Source organism: Mustela nivalis (assembly GCF_964662115.1).
Source record: "Mustela nivalis genome assembly, chromosome: 8".
NCBI classification, from domain to species: Eukaryota; Metazoa; Chordata; class Mammalia; order Carnivora; family Mustelidae; genus Mustela; species Mustela nivalis.
In genome coordinates this window covers 34,855,898-34,860,651 of record NC_139027.1, presented here as the reverse complement: position 1 = coordinate 34,860,651, position 4,754 = coordinate 34,855,898, and the positions used below count along the sequence as shown (strand labels likewise).

Here is a 4,754-nt window from a genome sequence, read left to right as displayed (position 1 = left end):
TGCAGTGCCTTTATGCTCAGTACCTTTGTAGGGTCTTTGGGGGGGTTTTGTTTTTAATTTCCCCGTTATCAGGGACTCCGTCATTTCCATTGTCTTTCTGAGGAATCCTTGGGCTTACATGGAATCTGGAGAGGCAACATCAATGGCAGGTCAGAGGACAGCTGTGTACACCTTACCAGAGAGCCCGTCACTGGGTATCGGCACCCCACGCCCCCAGCAACCATGCTTGTCCGTGGCTCTGTCCTCTCTGGAAACACATCAAGTACCAGCCCGGGGGAACCCCTTCTTTCTGGTGGAGCACAGACCCCCTAAGGCAAAGGGGTCTGTGCTCCACTAGAAAGTCCTTAAGCCAGGGGACACCTGGGTGACTCAGTCTGTTGAGCATCCCACTCTTGATCACTGCTCAGGTCTTGATCTCAGGGTCATGAGTTCAAGCCCCACACTGGGCTCAATGCTGGGTGTTGTGTCTACTTAAAACAAACAAACCACAAGTCCTTAAGCCAAAAGAAAACAGGGTGCAGAAAGTTCCTTCTCACTCCTCATGAAGCTGATCAGAAATTCTCTGGGCAGAGTACTTTGTGCACTGTTGCCAAATGGGATGAGGGTAATAAAATGTTTTCTAGAATTTCCTTGGGCCACTCCCAAGGAGAGCAAGTGGACCAGACTACTGAGGGAAAGGAAGTAAGAGGACGAGTGGTGAGTGCCATGTTTCAGGTGCGGGATGTCTGGATTGAAAGGAGAGGGGGCAGTTAGGAAGGCGGGCGCTCAGTTAGGAATCCCAAAAGCCTGGCTTCCATTTTAAAATGCTGCTTTGTCCCTTTGCTCAGAGAATTTAATGATATCCCACAGCTGGGCACAAACCAAGTGTCTCAAAAAACCAGTTGCACCCCCAGCTATGGAGGTCTACAGGCGGAGGCTGGACAGCCTCTTGCTAGCAGCCACATAGAATGAAGATTCAAGCCTCAGGCAGAGGTTTAGCAAGTGGACATTTTACTCCCCTTCCAACTTAGGGATGCCTTGACTAAATGGGGTCTCTGTGGTATTTTCAGGTTATCCCTGTGATCCCAGGGTCATTGTACTGGAAAAAAAAAGGCCACTTTCAGTGAATCCACTTAAAATAAAATTGAAGTAAAAATTTCACAGTAAATTGGGAGCAAAGTTTGATTGAGGCTTTATCCTGAAAAAGTACACATTAAAAATCATGAAGAGGGACGCCTGGGTGGCTCAGTTGGTTGAGCAACTGCCTTCGGCTCGGGTCATGATCCCAGCGTCCGGGGATCGAGTCCCACATCGGGCTCCCTGCTCAGCAGGGAGCCTGCTTCTGCCTCTGCCTGTGCCTGCCTCTCTGTCTGCCTGTGCTCGCTCGCTCTCTCTCCCTCTCTCTCTCTGATAAATAAATAAAATCTTAAAAAAAAAAATCATGAAGAAATGATAGGAAGTTTGTCATGTGTTTAACAAAATTTGCAATCAAGAGTTGATTGAGACAAGTGGCATTTTCACCCCCCAACAAAACTGCCTGCTTGCCTGCTGGCGACCCAGCAACAGGGTGCCGATGAAGGAGCATTTCTGGGCCCCAACAAAAAGAGAAACCAAAGGCTTGCTTGAATTTCCCAAAGGTTCCTCAGTGTTTAGGAATTCTAATCATTCTCTTTAAAGGAATCTTGATTGGCGCTTTCTCTTTTCTCATTTTCATTTGCAAACTGGCCTAATGATAAAATGCATAAAATCCCTATTCAGCCAAGGCTTTCTTTGCAGGTGACTCTCTGAGAGGACTTCCTCATTCCTCCCACACTGAATTCTCTTTTTTTAAATTTGCAATTTCATCTGGTATTTGACTTGCATTTGTTCTCATTGGATGTTAATGGAATGCCAGACTCCGAAAAACACCCTCTCTTGGTCTCTGGTCTTGCTTTTCCCATTTGCCCAGACCCTCCTCCCTGCCACCCGCTGCTCGCCCCCGAACCTAGTCTAGTGCCCTTGCTCGTGCATCTCATTGCTCAGCTCTTCTGCACTCTGATGTTTAGGATGTGTTTGTAGGGTAAGGGTTGACTCTTGGACAGGCCTTCCTGCTAAGGGCACTGACCCTCTGGGAACCCACAATGCCTGGGTAGGGAGCACTTAAGTCTACAGGGCAAGATCCAAGTTGTCCTCAGACCCCACAGAATGGATTGACTGAACACCTGCTCTGCTGGGACCGTTGATGGTGTGGGATGCTATCTACCCCCCAAAGATTCTTGTGGCTGGCATGCCTCACCCCTTTGCCTCTGGGTCTTGAACAGGAGGGATTCCTCTCTGGGGCTTATCTTGGTTCCAGCCCAAGGGAATCTATGTTCCTTAGATATTGCTTGCTTCGTGTCCCTGATGGACCAAGGGTAAGGTAGCACCAACACCCCAATATGACCGCCCAGAGGACCCACCTGTGTACCTATGCGGCCATTTCCCCTCCATTTTTGGAGCTCTTGCCTTGGGCCTGGCACTGGATAAGCCCCTTTCATGCACATGTGTAGCCTCCTGTCATCCCTGCAGTGGACACAGGAGATAGTGAATCCTCTTTTTTTTGCATAGGGGAAATCAGGCTCATTCAGCTGGTGAGAACTGGGGCTGGGTTTCTGGCTGGCTCCTCATGCTTCCTAGCCCGAGGCTGCCCAGACCTGTCTTCATGCCAGTCTGTTCCCCTGCCTCTCAGGAAGCAAGAGTGAGACAAGCCTTTGTAGTGTCCCAGATACCAGCGGGCAGGGTTCTTCTGAGGGGGTGAGACCAGCATTTGGGACAGCCCAGATTGCTGGAAGGGTCTGTACGGCCAAGTGGGGCTGTACTGAAAGGGGCTGGCGGCTCCAAGCTGCAAAGCCACAATAGTGCCCGCCCAGGCAGGTATCAAGGTCCGCTTTGCAGCCTCCAGAGAGACAAAGGCCCACCCGGTACAGCAGATCCTTTGCTAAGAAGGTGAATAACGGGATGGTTTTAAGGTCATGGAACAAAGAGCAGAATCCCTGCACGGATCTGAGGGAGGATTAAGAAACTGGAACCTGGGATGGGTCCAAGAGCCAGAGCTTGCAGAACAGAACAAACCACAGTCACCATAAACACAGGGTGAGTGCCTGCATCAAGGGAGGGCACAGGGCGACAGACAGCCACGGCGTAAATCCAGTGGCTTTACCTTAGGGAGACTCCTGCCTGTGACTGCAGTGGCCGTGGCCCCCTTGCTTTGTCGGGGCTCTGGGGGCCTTCTCCTGACAGCCTTCCCCGTGCGGGGCAGGGTGGCCTGCCTAGAGCCTTACCCGCAGATGGTCCTCCTCTGTGAACCAATCACTGAACCCTATTCTGCTCCCAGTGATCCCCACTGGATCTGCCCTTCTCCCAGAGAGGACAGCTGGTGGGAGTAGGGCTTTGTTAACATTGAGAAGCAAACTCTACAAAGCGCTTCGTATCAGAACCCTGGCAGCCGCCGCATGGGGGATAGCAGGCCTCCCTAAGCTGACCTTACAGAGACAGCAAAGGGCTCGTGCTGCCAGCCGAGGGCTTGAGCGAGCAAGCGGCCTTCGGGGCCCACACAAGGGCCTGTTGTCCTGGGAATCACTCAGGGCCGGTTCACGGGTCACAAAGGGGCCTTTCAAGGGACAAAGAGCTTCTGGCCCAGCGCAGCGTCCCTGCACACATGGGCATCTGCCTGGGGCATTTAAAATAACAGGATTTGGAAAGACAGATTTAAAGTGATGTTGCCCAGTCTTCGCATGATTCATGATTCAAGGCCTTTGTTCTGTCTCTCTCACGCTCGGCCACGGCAACCGTGGTGCGGTGCTGGAGGAGGACGCCAGGGCTCCCTCTCAGGTACCCCGGGGACAGTCACTGTGCCAGGCTTGGGGATTTGATACACTAGCATGTTCAGCTTCCAGGCCTTCCCTTGACCCATGCATGGTCCACGAAAGCTCCCTAGGTCAGACACCTGGGGACAGGAAGGGGGAGAAGACTCGTCAATGACACCAGTGCTTCATGACACGCTGACCTCTTCACATAATCCCATGACAATGGATGCCATTTAGAGGAGGAATCTGAGACCCAGAGAGGGGAAGCAACTTACCCAAGGTCACACAGCAGGTCAATGTGATTCCAGTTCCAGGGCGTCTAGCTTCAAAGCCCCAAAGATACCCGTCATGTGCCACACCTCACCATGATAGAGTCTCTGTCCCTCTGGGAGCAGGGAGCACAGACATGCCAAGCATGTTCTTCACACCCACAACACGGACAGACGAGATAAGAAGGTTCCAACCCACACACGAGGAGTGTGGGCAAAACTTGGCCAGAAGCCCAGCCCGCCTGGAAGGAATGTCTGAGATGAGGGGGGACTTTGTTGGGCAAAGATGGCTGGGAGGGCCTTTCTGGGCAGAGCCAGGGTGGGGATCGAACCCGGAGAGGGTGGGGAAGGAGAGGTCTCAGGAGGTAATGAGGGTCTGGGGTGCCCCTGAAGGTGAGGCCACAGCTTGGCTTTTACCCAAGGAACTCCGGTGACAGAACACCTGTTGGACGGTGGCAGCTGTCCAAGCGAGAGATGGCTGTGGGTCTGGACGGCAGCAGTGGGAGGGGTGGGGCTGGGCTGGGGACAGGTGAGATGGACTTGACCAGACTGTGGTGGACCAAGAGCCAGTAGAAGGGAGTGGCCAAGGCCATGGATCCCTGAGCTCGCCCAAGTGTATGGCCTCTCTCTCAACCTCAGCTCCCTTGCCGGAGAAAGTGCCAGCTGCTCTTGCCATTATGGG

The 4,754-nt window shown here is 52.7% G+C and overlaps 1 long non-coding RNA gene across 1 annotated transcript; it reads right to left on the bottom strand.

Moving 5' to 3' along the window:
* Nucleotides 1-2,012: 2,012 nt before the first annotated feature.
* On the bottom strand, nt 2,013-4,547 carry LOC309871095. The gene is made up of 3 exons (XR_014315030.1): nt 4,079-4,547; nt 3,279-3,943; nt 2,013-2,520 (listed from the first exon to the last, which is right to left on the bottom strand). It is a non-coding gene; the product is annotated as an uncharacterized lncRNA (long non-coding RNA).
* Between the last annotated feature and the right edge of the window lie 207 nt (nt 4,548-4,754).